Source organism: Zonotrichia albicollis, chromosome 11 (assembly GCF_047830755.1).
Source record: "Zonotrichia albicollis isolate bZonAlb1 chromosome 11, bZonAlb1.hap1, whole genome shotgun sequence".
NCBI classification, from domain to species: domain Eukaryota; kingdom Metazoa; phylum Chordata; class Aves; order Passeriformes; family Passerellidae; genus Zonotrichia; species Zonotrichia albicollis.
In genome coordinates this window covers 22052580-22066984 of record NC_133829.1, presented here as the reverse complement: position 1 = coordinate 22066984, position 14405 = coordinate 22052580, and the positions used below count along the sequence as shown (strand labels likewise).

General features: G+C 56.2%; 2 pseudogenes; one reads left to right on the top strand and one right to left on the bottom strand.

Annotated features, from left to right (window-relative positions):
* The first annotated feature begins 2547 nt into the window (after nucleotides 1-2547).
* LOC141730617 (uncharacterized) lies at nucleotides 2548-5169 on the top strand (annotated as a pseudogene).
* Nucleotides 5170-8744: 3575 nt separating this feature from the next.
* Nucleotides 8745-11473, bottom strand: LOC141730598 (class II histocompatibility antigen, B-L beta chain-like; annotated as a pseudogene).
* Between the last annotated feature and the right edge of the window lie 2932 nt (nucleotides 11474-14405).

Here is a 14405-nt window from a genome sequence, read left to right as displayed (position 1 = left end):
TGCTCCCATTTACCCCCACTATGGTTTCAGTCTCTCCCGGTAAAACCCAGCTGCCCCAGCATGTTCCCAGTCACTCCCAGTTGGCTGGAGTGGCTTCCAGCCTGATCCCAGTTGCTCACAGCCATTCGCAGTCACCCTCAGTGCAGTCCCAGTTGCTGATAGTGTGATCCAGTATGATCCCATTCTCCCCCAGCGTGGGCCCAGCTGCTTCCACTGTGATCCCAGTAGGATCCCAATTGCCCCCAGCATGGTTCCAGTTGCTCCCCGTTCCCCCCAGTGTGATGCCAGTAGTATCCAGTTGTCCCTCATATAGTCCCAGTCACTCCCCAGATGATCCCAGTCCCAGCCAGCATGGTCTCACTCACTCCCAGTTGCCCCCAGTGTGGTCCCAGTTCTCCCCAGCATGGTCCCAGTTGTTCCCACTGTGGTTCCAGTCCCCCCAGTATGGTTCCAGACACTCCCAGTATATCCCAGTTGCCCCCAGCATGTCTGCAGTCATTTCCAGGCACCGCCAGTGGCCCCAGTAAGGTGTCAGTTATCCCAGTATGATCCCCCAATCATGCCCAGTATTTCCCAGTTGCCTCCAGCATGCATCCAGTCCTTCCCAGTTCCTCCAGTTTGCTTGCAGCATCATCACAGTTTCTCTCAGTTGCTCCCAGTAGCCCAAAGTGTGATCCCAGTCTTTCCCTTTCAGCCCCAGTATGATCCCAGTAAGCTCCAGTTTGATCCCAGTCACATGCCAGCCCTCCCAATGTGGTCCAGTATAATCGCAGTTGCTTCCAGTCTCTCCCAGTGTGGTCCCAGCTGCCTCCAGCGTGGTTCCAGTTGCTTCCTACATCAACCCAGTCAGTCCTAGTATGATGCCATTTCCTCCCAGCGTGCTCCCAGTTGCACCCGGTCAGGCCCAGTATGGGCGATGATGTGCAGGGTGTGTTCCCAGTCACTCTCAGATACTTCCAGTATTAGTCCAGTCTCTCCCAGTATGATGCAAATATGGCCCCAGTGTTCTCCCAGTCCCTGCCAGAATAAACCAGTTTTGTTCTACATGGTTCACATTCCTCTCGCCCTCACTTTCATTCCAGTCACTCCCAGCATGTCCCAGTGTATCTCAGCTCCCTCCAGCATCTTTCCAGTTCCTTCCAGTATGATCCCATTTGCTCCCAAGCACTCCCAGTCAACCTCAGTTTAGTGGCACTAAGTGCCAGTATGATTCCAGTCACCTCCAGCATGATCCCAATTCATCCCAGTATAAGCCCAGCAGTTTCCAATCCCCCCAGCATGCACCCAGTCACTCCCAGTTCCTCCCAGTTGCTCCCAGCGTGTTCCCAGTTGCTCACAGCTGCTTCCAGTCACCCTCAGCATAATCCCAGTCACTCCCAGTATATCCCATTTTATTTTTGCCCAGTATATCCCATTATTGCCCATTTTATCCAATTGCCCATAACATGGTCTCAAGTGCTCACTGCTGGCTCCTACTCACTCCCAGTATGATGCCAGTAAGATGCCAGTATGATCCCAGCATGATCCCAGTCTCCATCAGTGATCACAATCTGCCCTGGTATGGCAGTATGATCCCAGTATGATGTCCATACAAACCCAGTATCATCCCAGTCACTCCCAGTACGATCCTATTATGATGTCAGTACAAAGCCAGTCCAGTCATAGTCACTCCCAGTCTGATCCCAGTGCAGCCCAGTCCCTGGCAGTGCTGCCACTGCTGGGATGCCCCAGCCCTGTGTGCGTTCTCCCCTGGCGGATGTGCCGAGAGGAGCCCCAAGGGCTGGCAGTGCCCAGGCAGGGTCCCCAGCAAGGCCCAGTTTGGATGTGCAGCCCCCAGTTTGCCCGGTTTGCCTCTCCTTTGGCCCAGGCTGGGTTCCCCCCGCCCGCAGCGGCTGGGAGCAGCCGAGAGCCCCGCACTGCCCATCCCGACCTGTCCCGGCTCCATCCCCGCTCCTGCCACGGGCTGCGGGAACGGGGCACCGAGGGTGTGGCTGCTGCTGGGGGAGGAGGAGGAGGGAGGGAAGGGGAGGGATGGAGTGGGAGGAGGAGGCGGGATTAGGGGGGAGGAGGGATGGAAGAGGAGAGGGAGGAAGAGGAGGGACAAAGGAGCATCAAGGAGAGGAGAAAACCACGCGGTCATTCCTTCCCTGAATTCACAGCCCCCACCTGTGGGATCATCGCTCCCCCCATTACGCAGGTGAGCGGTGGCGGGGGGAGCTGGGCCCAGATATCCCGGGGGGTCCCTGGGTTGAGTTTTTAGGGGAATGTTTGGAGAATGAAGCAGTCCAAGGCAGAGCGGAAAAGGCCCCTTGGGGGGACATCGGGGGTGCCGGTGGCAGCTGCCGGCAGAGGCAGCCTGGAGGAGCAGAGCCCGGTGTCCCCCAGAAGCCCAAAGTGGGGAGCCCAGAGAGGGGGGAGCACCGCCATGGGCGGGAGCCTCAAGAGCCTGGAGAGGGGCAGGGGGGACTCCTTGGAGTCACTGCAGCCCAGAGCAGGGAATGAGGAGAGAAGGGAGCCTGGGAGCCCAAACAGCCCCGGCATCCCGAAATGGGGAGAGCAAAGAGGGGGGAGCTTTTGGCATTGCTGGGGCTGTCAGCAGCCTGAGCATGGCAGGCACCAAGGAGAAGGGGGACCCCCAATCCCAGCGTGACCCCAGCAGCTGGGACAGGGGGGAACCCCTGAACACCACAGGGGAGGGACCAGGGACAGGGAACTCCTGGGAGGCTTTTTCAGGGCTGAATCTTGGTGTTTGGGAGGTTTTATGCAGCCCACCTCTCCGGTGACTTGTAGAGATGGACTCGGGCAGAGGGACCTTCAAACTCAACGTGTCTTGGGGAAGAAGAAACAGGGAAGCCTTATAAATATGATTGTCTGGCAAATGATTTTGAGAATATAGAAACTGAAATAAACAGGGCCAGGAGACTTCTTCTCCTTTTTAATGCCTTTATTAAAAGTGATCAGCTCAGGATTGGGCGGCTCGGCAGGGCTGCAGTCCCCGTCGCGTCTCCCAGGGCGACTCAAAGGAGGAGGATATGCGCAGCTCTGTCCACTAGGGGCAGAGCCGGGGGATCCAGTCCTCGTGGGAGCCTTAGGGCGTGGTGTCCCCGTCAGATGTTAGTCCTTTGAGCTTCTCAGGGGGTTGGTCCCGGCGTTGGGACGACTCTCTGCTCAGGGCGAGAGGGGCTCCGCATCTCTGCAGGCTCAGCACTTGGCTCCTCATGTCCAGACACCACTTTAGTCTCTCAATTCTTATTTGGCTCGTTGTTTTTGGGGTTTTCTCGTTGCATTTTGGAGTCGAGGTCTCAAAGCATTCTGGTCTTGGAGTCACTTTGCATAACCCCCCCCACCCCCTCTCAGGTGTCTTCCCTATGTTGGAAGAGCACACTGCCTCGGGGAAGGGCCATCCACCCCACCCAGCCAGGCCTTTTACTAATACAAAAGAGGAGATAAGCCTCAACGACCCGGTATTACAATAACAAAGCACTAAGAACCCTGGCAGAGACAGGTCTGGCTGCGGCCCTGTAACTCTTTCTCACAAAAAAATATTAACCGAATTTTTGTTCATAACAGAAACTATAAGCAAGATTAAGATGAAAGCAAACTTTTAGATATTTTAGTTACTGAATAACTGGAAAACAATGGTGTGGCCTAACTGAAGGTAATCCCCTTTTGATGATACAATTCCCTCTGCTTGCAGACAGGTCCAGGGGTCAGAGCAGACCACAATGGCTCAACAGAAGGGGTCCAAAGAGTAGTTTTTAGGGTTTAAATTGTAACACAGTATGGTGATGTAATGATTTTTATAGGCTGTATGTAAATGCTACAGGATTTGTATCTTGCACTAGATTGGTTAGTGAGAAATAGAATACTCAACTCAGAAGAAGATTTATTGTATTGCAACGGGAACCTCACTCTCTTACGCTCTTCCCCTCTTCCTCTCTTACCCTCTCATCCTCTCTACCCCTCTCTTCTCTCGGGCCTGCTCTGAGCTGTGGCTGGCAGCTCTAAGCAGGGCCCTGCACCCAGGCCCTTTGCAATAAACTGCAAGTTCCAGTTCCACGACCTGGCTGCAGAGATCTCTCGTCTCCATCCGAGACGACCCATCCTAGTGTCCTACCCCCCGACACTCCTACAAACGCTCTCATCCCTTGTTTTACCCAAACCAGGATTTCCCATTGCCAACCCCAGGGAGGCTGCGAGGAAGAGGAAGATGCCCCGGGACACTGAGGCAGGTGAGGAGGAAGTCAGTGCCCCTTTCCCCTCTGTGCTGCTCCATCTCCCAGCCCAGCACGGCCCCGGCTGCAGCTCAGCCCTGGGGCATCTCCTTGCCCTTGCCTGTGGCACGGAGGCAAATCCCATCCTGTCCTTGTCCTTCCTCCCCCAGAGCAGGAGCTGAGCATGGACAGCAGGGAGGACAAATGCCCGCGGCAGAACCTGGTGGAAGAGGCCGTTTTGAGCGGCTCCACGGCGCAGGAAGCCAACGGGGAGGAAAAGCCCCGGAGATGCCGCACGAGGAGGGGCTGCAAACGCAGCCGGCGGGGATCTGAGGGGGAAAGAGCCAGTCTGGGCTGGGAAGGCGGCCGGAGACGGAGCCAGAGCTCGGAGCTGGTGCTTCATGAGCAGCTCCATGATGGGGAGAAGCCTCCACAGTGTATGGAGTGTGGGAAGAGCTTCAGGTGGAACTCCGATCTGATTGTGCACCAGAGGATCCACACTGGGGAACAGCCCTACGAGTGTGGGGAGTGTGGGAAGAGCTTCAGCGTGAGCTCCACCCTGATCATGCACCAGAGGATCCACACTGGGGAGAGGCCCTACGAGTGTTCCAAGTGTGGGAAGAGGTTTCCGACCAGCTCCGTTCTCTTCCAGCACTATCAGAGTCACACGGAGGAGAGGCCCTTCCGCTGCCCCGACTGCGGGAAGGGCTTCAAGCGCAACTCCGCCCTCATCACCCACCGGCGCATCCACACTGGGGAGAGGCCCTACGAGTGTCCCCAATGTGGGAAGAGCTTCTCACACAGCTCTCACTTGACCCAACACCAATGGAGGCACCGCTAAGGGAAGCCCCGCGAGTGCCCCGAGTGCGGGCAGAGCTTCGTGCGCTGCTCCAGCTCCATCCCCCACTGGAGGAGGCACTTTGGGCACAGCCCTGGTCTCTCACATTCCCTGTGATCCATGTTGAGAACACACCTGGTTGCTTCTCCTCTTTGTTTGGCCTTAATTTTCCTCTGCTTCTCCTTCATCCTTTAAAAACACCCAAGACTGGGTTAAATGAAGTAAATTCATCGAATATATCTGACATTGCATAATTTCTCAGTTGTTTTAGAGGTAATTTAGTATTTGGGGACATATTCTGTGTGGAGTGCTGCTGTTGCTAAGAGGCAGGAATTTGATCTCACCCTTCTTGTGTTTATAAGAACTCCTCCCCTGACCCGAACCCCAACTCCACCCTTGGGATACCCTATAAAATCTCCATGGCCCTGCCCTTACCCTGTCGTTGGGGGGTAAAAAATGGATTCCTAAAGGATGAGCCGTTTTCCAACTGGATTCCAAGAGGATCAGCCCTTTCCCACTGGATTCCAAGAGGATCAGCCCTTTCCCGCTGGATTCCAAGAGGATCAGCCTTTTTCACTGAATTCCCAGAGGATTCTGACTCTGTCACTCTTTCTTTTTGTTTGTATTACTGCATTTGTATTTTTAATTTTTGCTAATAAAGTACTGATTTTTCTGCTCCCATATCTTTGCCTGAGAGCCCCTTCATTTCAAAATAAAATACTATAATAATAATAGTAATCAAAGGGAGGGGGTTTACATTTTCCATTTCAATGTAGACTCCTGTAATAGGGAGACAGCCCCAAGGCTGGGCCATGTCAAATAGTTCCTGAAAGATGTAAATTAGTTTATATATATGCATGACTGTCTATGAATGTGCAACAGGATGATGTAAATAAAACCAGATGAATTAAGGGGTATCCCCAAACATAACTGGAGGGTGTTGGTGGCCATAACAACCTTTGCTCGATGGTCCTTGTCTCCCATTACAACAGTCTGTTCCATATTCATAGCCTTGTTGCATATCCATGAAGTACTTTACATATTCCAGGAACAAAATTGGCTTAATCCTGTCTGGGGGTCCAACCCCCCTCCAAGCTCAATTTGGGGTGTCCCATCCTCCTCCCAGCTCAGTTTTGGGACCCCATACCCATCCAAGCATAATTTGGGGATTCCATTCCCCTCCCACCTCAATTTGGGGGTCCCATTCCCTTCCCTTCAATTTTGGGGTCCCGACCCTCTTTTCCCCACTCTCTCCGTTCCGATCGTTCCCCCAGTCCTCTCCCCCGTGTTTGGTTTTGGGGGCTCCAGGCCCCTCCTGCTCCGTTTTGGGGTCCCGACCCCGTTTTGGATTAATTTGGGGTCCCCACCCCATCACTAGGGTCACCTTCTCCCTCCACCAAATTCCGCTCCTGGCAACTGATGAGTCATCAGCGAGACACGCTCTGATTGGTTGGAAATTAGCCCGCGCGATCTCTGACTATTTACCTCAGTGAGAGGCCTTGGTCTGTGGCGGGCAAGTGACGAGTCAGAGTCGGGCCGGGCGCTGATTGGCTGAGAATCGCTGAGAGGGGCCAGTGCTCTGAGTTTGTGCCCAGCAAGTGGAAGGTCGTCAGTGCCGCGCGTTCTGATTGGTCGGGATCTGTTTTGGGGCGGGGACGGGAAGAACTGGGGTTTCTTGAGATTTTTTTGGGTTTAGTTAGAGTTGGTTTGGGGTTTATTTGGGGTTATATATGGACTAATTGGGGATTATCTTGGGTTTTACTTGGTTTATTTCCGTTTATTTGGGGTTATTTGGAAATATTTGGGTTTATTTGGAAGTACTTGGGTTTGTTCAGGTTTACTTGGGTTTTTTTGGAATTACTTGTGGTTCTTGGGGTTAATGTTGGTGTATATGGGTTTTTTAGGAGTACTTGAAATCATTTGAGGGATTTTGAGTTTAATTTGGGTTTTTTGTTTTTTTTTTTTTTGTTTTGTTTTGGGGTTTTTTTTTGAGTTATTTGGATTTGTTTGGGGTTATTTTGGGCATTTTCTGGTATTATTTAGGGTTTTTTGGAGGTTCTTTAGGTTTTATGTCGAGTGCTTTGGGGTTATTTAGGTTATTTGGGGTCATGTGGGGTTAAAAAATCCGAGAATGTTTCTCCTAAAAAACACGGGAATTTTCCTTAAAAATCTTGGGAGTTTTTCACCAAAAAAAACTGGAATATGCCTTAAAAATCCAGGACTTTTCCCAGCCAATACCAGCGTGCCCTGCCGAAAACCATTTAATCACCACGCTTCATCTCCCAAATCAACGAATCACGGTGCGTACTGCCCCAAACCAACCAATCACTGCGTGTCTCTTCTCAGGAACACCGGCCTCCCTGTGCCCCAATCCAACCAATCACCGCACGCCTCCCCTCAGACACGCCCGCCTGTCACGCGCCTGTCACGAGCCAACCAATCAATCACCGCACGTCTCCCGTCAGCAACTCCCGCCTTCTTTTCCTCTATCCAACCAATCACCGCTCGACTGCTCGCCTCCTCCGCCCAACTTCTGTCAATCACCACGCCCTCTACAAAATCAACCAATCACCGAGCGTCTCTCCTCAGCAACTTCCGCCCCCCCCCACATCACCCCTGTGCCGCTCAGAGCCGAGCCTGACGCAGCGCCCCCTGACCCCGGGGCCGGGCATGGAGCGGGCGCACTCTCCCCCCCCCAGCCCCGCCCTCGGGACCCCCTTATGGACCCCCGGGAGCCGCCCCGGGCTTTGGCGGGTCCTGCGGGAGGCGCTGGAGAGAGGACGGGGGGCTCCGGGAGCTGCTGAGGAGGCGCAGGGACAGGTGAGGGGTCCTGGAGGGGTCGTGAGGGGAATTTGGGGAGGGGTATTGAGGAGGTTTGGGGGGGATTTTGGGAGTGTCTGGGGGGAACTTGAGGGAGTTTTAGTCTCTCACTAACTCAGAGGTTTTTATTATGATAACTATTGGAAATTGCAAGGGAGGGGAAACAGATACAATAAGGAACAGATGTAACAGGTAGTCCATACTCTCAGCAGTAAGCGAGAGCCATTGTCTTCTTGGTGCAGCGGTCACAACCTGCAGGCAAACATCTCGCTTTGGTCAGCTTGCCTCCCCCACACACCTGCCCCGGGCTGGGGGTTTCAGTCCCAGTCCTTGGAAGGAGCAGAGGGGCCTTTTCACATGGGGGTTCCATGTCTCAGTCCTTGGTGGAGAGGCTCCTTCCATCTCAGTCTGTCTGTCCCGGTGGTTGTAAAACAGGTGAGGGTCTTCTGTGGGGAGACCACCTGAAACTCAGGAGAAGTCCAGCCAGGCTGAGAGGTGGGACAGCTTCCAAGGCTGTTGTTGCAAAAAGGGCACGGTGCCCCTTCTTCTTCTCATTGGGCTCAGTGCAGCACACAGGAAACAACACCTGTGAGAACAATGGCTTAGCACTGTGCTCTCAGGTCTTGGGGCCTTGTGGCATGTGACTTTCTCCTACAGAGACGGCAGGGGGGGTCTTCTCTTCATTGGTCCCCAATGACGATCGTGAGGCAGATGAGGGAAAATTTGGACAGACCCTCACAAGCCCCCACCCTTTGTCCCCCTCCCTTTTTCCAGATCCGTCCCATCGCCCCCCAAAACCCCTCCCCATCGCCCCCCAATAAACGGCCCCGGGCCCAACTGGGAAGCTTTACTGGGAGTACTGGGAGCAGGCACTGGGCGGGGGCAGAGCGCCAGCGGGGCTGGGGGGAACACGGGACCCCCCAAAATCAGCGGAGCGGGGACGGAGCGGGGGGTCCCGGCCGGGCCCGAGCCCACGGGGAGGGGCTGCGGCCGCCGCCGGCTCAGGAGCTCTGTGGGCAGAGAAAAGGGGGTGACACCGATCTGGGGGCCCCGGCGGGAGCGCACACGCTCCGCCCCGGCGGGGACGCCATCCCCGGCACCCGCCCTGACCTTCTTGCGCAGGGAGACGCCGAGCCCCAGCGCCAGGAAGACGAAGCTCAAGACAAAGCCCCCGATGCCCGTCAGCATCTTGCTGCGGGCGGCGTCCGGCGGCATCTCTGGGGGGTCCGCAGGGCTCAGCACCTCCAAAACCTCTCACCGACACCCCGAGCCCCTCCCAGCGCCCTCCCTGTGGCCCCCAGCCCAGCCAGGACCCCCTGAAACGTCCCCCCGATCCCTTTTTGTCCTGGCCAGGAGCCACCAAAGCCCCTCCCGTCCCTCTCAGCATCCCACAGCCCCCTCCCAGTTGCCCCCAGCGCCCCAGGACCCCCAAAGCCTCTCGCAGTCCCTTGGCAGCCCCAGCAGGACTCAGCCAGTCTGTGCCCTCCCAGTCTGTGCCCAGCACAACCGAGCTCATGGCGAGCCCCGCTTTGCCATCGCCGATCTCCTTCCAGCCCCTCGGGGCTCACTGCGATCCTTCCCAGTCACACCCAGCAGCCCCAGACTCCCTCCCAGTGCCCACCAGGACCCCCCCAAGCCCATCCCACCCTCACCAGCATTCCCCAAACCCCTTCCCAGCCCTTGCCCAGCCCCCAGCCCCTCTCCCAGTCCCAGCCCGGCTCTCTCCAGCTCCCTCCCAGTGGCTCCCAGCACAGCCCAGTGGCTCTGACAGCGCCCCCAGGGGCTCCCCCGTACCCCAGTGCCGCCTCAGGGGCTGCTCCAGGCTGACGTGCTCCACCTGGCAGCTGTAGCTGAGCCCACGCCGGGGGGTCGTTTCCAGCAGCACCAGCAGCTGGTAGGTCCAGTCCCCGTTGGGGACCACGTCGGTGGCCACCACGTGCTCCGAGAGCTCCTGCTGGCCCTGGAACCACCTCACCTGGATGGCAGCAGGGTAGAAATCCATCACGGAGCAGAGCAGGCGGCCGGGGCCGGGCTGGGAGCTTGAGGGGGGCACCAGCGAGATGGACACGTTGGGGGGCACTGGGAGAGAGCGAGGAGAGGGCTGGGTTTGGCTGGAGAGGGACTGGGAATGGGCAAGGGAGGGACTGGGAGCGATTGGGGTGGCACTGAGAGAGACGGGACATGGTGGGGCACACTGGGACGGATGTAGGACGTCCGGGCTTGAACGGAGAATGAACTGGGAATTAATTTGGAATGGATTGGGAATAGGCCGAGAAGAGGAGGGAGGGACTTTGGAAGTACTGAGAGCGACTAGGATGGCACTGGGAGGGATTTTGGTGGCCCTGGAATTAACTGGGAATGAAGTGCGCGGCACTGGGAGGCCGAGTCCAGAGCGGGGCCTTCGGGATTTCAGCGCCAGGGACTCTGCATGGCAACCGATGAGTCATCAGTGAGACGCCCTTTCATTGGCTGAAAGGAGCCGGCTACACGGACAACCGGGATGGACACGCCGGGCAGGCACAGGGATGGACTGGGACGGACTGGGAGAGCCACGGGGGACACTGAGTGGGACAGGAGGCCCCGGGGTTGTTCCGAAGAAGGGCTGAGGGCTCTGGGCTGATTCTCAGAGACGTTTTGAGGCGCTCCAGGGTCATTGGCAGGGCAGGGCCCGAGGGGACACGCTCTGCCCCGCGCTCACCTCGGTGCCCCGTGAGGAACGGGGCAGCAAGCTCGTAGCCGGCCCGGCAGAACGTGTCCACCGCAGCCCGATTATCCTCCAGTATTTCCGGGATTCCGTTGCAGCACCGAGCCTGTGTCTCCCCATAGGGGGTGTCTCCCCCACGAACACCCCCACGTCGCTGTCGAACATCATGTACTGCTTCCGGTTGTAGATGTACCTCCTCACAAACCTCACCTTCTCCGTACCATTAATGAAGTGACACTCTCTCGTTCTCATCTCCTGGAACACCCCTGTGAGTGCAGAACACAGATCCGGGGCTGTCCCCAGCACGCCCCCAGCGCTCCGAGGGCCACCCCGGATCCCCACTCCGCACCCCCTGTGCCCCACGGCCGCCATGGGACCCTCCTGCCCGCGCTACCGCTTCCTCTTTGCCGCCCTTTCCCCATTTCCTCTTTCACATCCGCTTCCCGCCCACCTTCGGCCGCTCCCAAATCACTTTTGGGGTCCCATTTCCCCATTTTCCCACAAATCCCTCAATCTCCAGCCCCCTCAGTTCAGTTTTGGGCTCCCCCCTCGCCTTTTCCCCCCTATCCCCACCCTCTCCTACCCCTCCCTCCTCTCCCCCCACCCGTCAGCCCCTCCCGCTCTCCCTTTGGGGGTCCCCTTCTCCTCCCCCTCCATTCCGGGCTCCCCCTTCGCCCCCTTTTCCCCCTTCTCCCCCCCTGTCCCAGCCCCTCCCGCCCCCTGCTCACCCGAGAGCTCCGCGCCCGCAGCCGGGGGGGCTCCCAGCACCACCAGTGCCACCAGCAGGGCCCCAGCTGCCGCCCCTCGCCCCATGGCCGGGGCCGGGCAGGGAGCAGCAGCCCCAAAGCAGCCGCGCTGCGCTGGGAGCGCCAGTCCGGAGCAGGGCGGGCTCGGCAGCGCCGCGCGCTCTCATTGGCTGCCGCCGCTTCTGGGCAGCGATCGGCCACGGGCTCTGCCCGGCAACCGATGAGGCAATCCAACGCCCCGACCTCTCATTGGCAGCATTGCCGCCTGCCTGCGCTCCCATTGGCTGAGGCCTTTCCGGGACGCTGCAGCCCCGAGTTGGGGGTTTTTTGGCGAGGGGGAACCTTGGGGCGCTGGGCAGGTGGGAGTTCAGGTGAGCCCAGCAATGCGTGCCCAGGTGTGCGGCATCTCAGGGCAGCTCGTGGCGAGCGGTGATGCTGGCCCGATGCCAGGCACCCCCAGAGCCGCTCTGTCCCTGCCCCCCGCAGCCGCACAGGGACTGAAAATGGAACCGAGGATTCCTGCGTGGGGACAAGGACCGGGAGAGGTCCCTCAGCAAATCCAGCACGGACACAACAGACCCGGCCTGGGCACACGGAGGGAATTTATTACTAACCAAATCACAGCAGCACAAGGAGAAGGGAAAGAAATCTCCCAACACCCTCCTGCCCAACACGGATCACCCAGAACAGGGGTCACCAGGGCTCTGCCCAACGGGGGTCACTGGGGATCATCCAGCACGGATCCTCCCATGGGGGATGGAGCTGGAGCAGCGCACGAAGCTCTTCCCACAATCGGGACACTCGCAGCTTCAGACTCTGGGCTACCACCCTGCTGTCTCAGTCCTGATCAGAATTGATAACTGTGGTCAGAAGGTGCCGTCAAAGGCCCCTGAGGCTGGCAGTGTCCTGCCTGCACCAAGGAGCAGGACCTGGAAGATCTTCTGTCCCTGGAACTGGATTGCCTAAAAGAGCAACTCACCATCTGGTGACTGTCAGAAAACAGTTCTCAAGAAGATTTCTTTCAAATATTTTCCTTCAAAAAATATCCACTGGTCAGGATTATCAACCAAATGGTTTAGAAAAAGAAACCAGAGATGAACTAATAAGTGCTCTACTCTAGCACAGGTAGCAAACCCCATACATTCAGTAACAGACACAGAGCTGATGCACTCTGGGGGAAAATGCATCACCTGCCTGATGGCAGGGCCCTTGGGGAACCTGCAGGTCTGAGGCAGAAAATGGAAAAGGATGAAATGCATTCTTTTCCAGTTCTTTAGACACCCATTTCTCACCTCAGGTTTTGACCTAAAGCAATTCAGTGTGGACTATTGGGATTTGCTCCAGCCCAATTCCTTCGTGTTGGGTCTCAGTTTTCTCTTGCACACCTTGCATGACAGAGGGCTGGTGGCTGCTGTGCTGCTGTTGGAAGGGTCGATGCACCCAGGTGTTTGTGAACGCTGCAGGCAGCAGAGATCTCCTGTCTGGGCTGGCTTTCACTGCCAGGGCCTAAAGCGCTGCTTCTTTCTTCTCTGCTCTTTTGTCTCCAGGGCTTTCGGAGCCGTTTACAAAGGACTCGACAGGGCCACTGGAGGAGAGGTCAGTGCCAACACGCCCAGCACTGCCGGCAGCTCTGCAGGGCTTTCCCCTCTGCGGGGAGCTGTGGCTGCAGCTCTGGGGGCCAGCAGAGCTTTCCTGTCCAGGCTGCTCCTCTGCAGGCAGAGCAGTGTCAGCCTGCAGAGCACAGCTGGGACAGACTTGGTCCTTCTCAAGTGCCCAAGGAATGCAAGGAGGGCAGCGGTGTCTGTCAGAGCAGGACACCCTGGCTTGGTCTTCATATCTGAAAGTGTGAATGCATCAGCTGCTGGAGACTGAGGCCCCATTAATCTTCATCCCAGAACAGGATCTTCAGACAGGAACATTATTTAGCTATTTTTCCATCCTGCCTTTCATCTTCAGAGGGAACATCAAGGCCTATTTAGGGAGAGATCCTGCTTGGGCTCAGTTTGGGGTATTAGTCCAACTTCAGCTGTTCACAGAGGGAGATGGAGAGAAATGAGAAGATGGATGTCCAGAGCAAAGCTCTCTCCTAAATCCTGCAGTTGTGTTTGGGTCTGGTGTCAGTGACAGCCTGTGACAGGGATCACCTGAGCAATGAGTGTGTGTGTCTGCTTTGTTGTGCAATCCCAAACAGAGCAGTTGGATCTGAAATCATGACCAAATCCCATAGAATTGCTAAAGGGTTCCTGGCTGTTTTACTCTGTTTTCACAGAACCAGAATTACCTCCTGCTTGCAAAATGTGTTACAGTAATATTATTACTATTATTATTATTATTATTATTATTATTAATAATAATAATAATAATAATAATAATAGTGTTGAGGCCATTAGAGAAGACTGTAGGTGCAGAGAATGTTGTTAGAGCTTTGAGGCTGACAGCTGAGGGACCATTTCTGCAGAGCTTGCAAGGCCAAATGTCTCTGGCCATGTGTCCTGTAAGCAGCCCCCAGCTGGCAGAGCAATGGGCTGTGGGAATGGCCCTTGCTGAGCTCTGCTGTCCCATCCCAAGGTAGTTGGGCCCAGCCCGGCTCCGACTCACTCCGTGTTTGCTGTGGCCTCCTGCCACAGACTCCTGCAGTTAAAGGGCTGCAATGTCCCTTCAGGTGGCCATCAAGAAAATGAGTCTCAGAGGGCAGAACAGGGAACGAGCTGTGAATGAGATCCTGCTCCTGAAGGACAAGAAGAACCCCAACATTGTCAACTCTTTGGACAGGTGAGTGCTTCAGCTCTTATCCTGTGCCCGGGCCCTGCGTTACCTTTCCTGGCACCCAGAGTCTGTAGCCTGTTTGGAAAATGCCTGATCCAGCCACATCTTCCCAAAACAACAGCCTGGCAGTTCACTCCCTCCAAGTGCTTTTGTTGCTTTGCTTTGGTTTTTCCTTCAAGTTCCTCCCCATTTGCTGTGTCTTCTAACAAGTGCTGATAAACCACAGCAGAAATTATTTCCCTTGGCTTCTTCTTCCTAGCCCTTTTCCATTGCTACAGTTGCCAGGAAGATCAGGTTCTTGTGTCCAGAAATGCCTC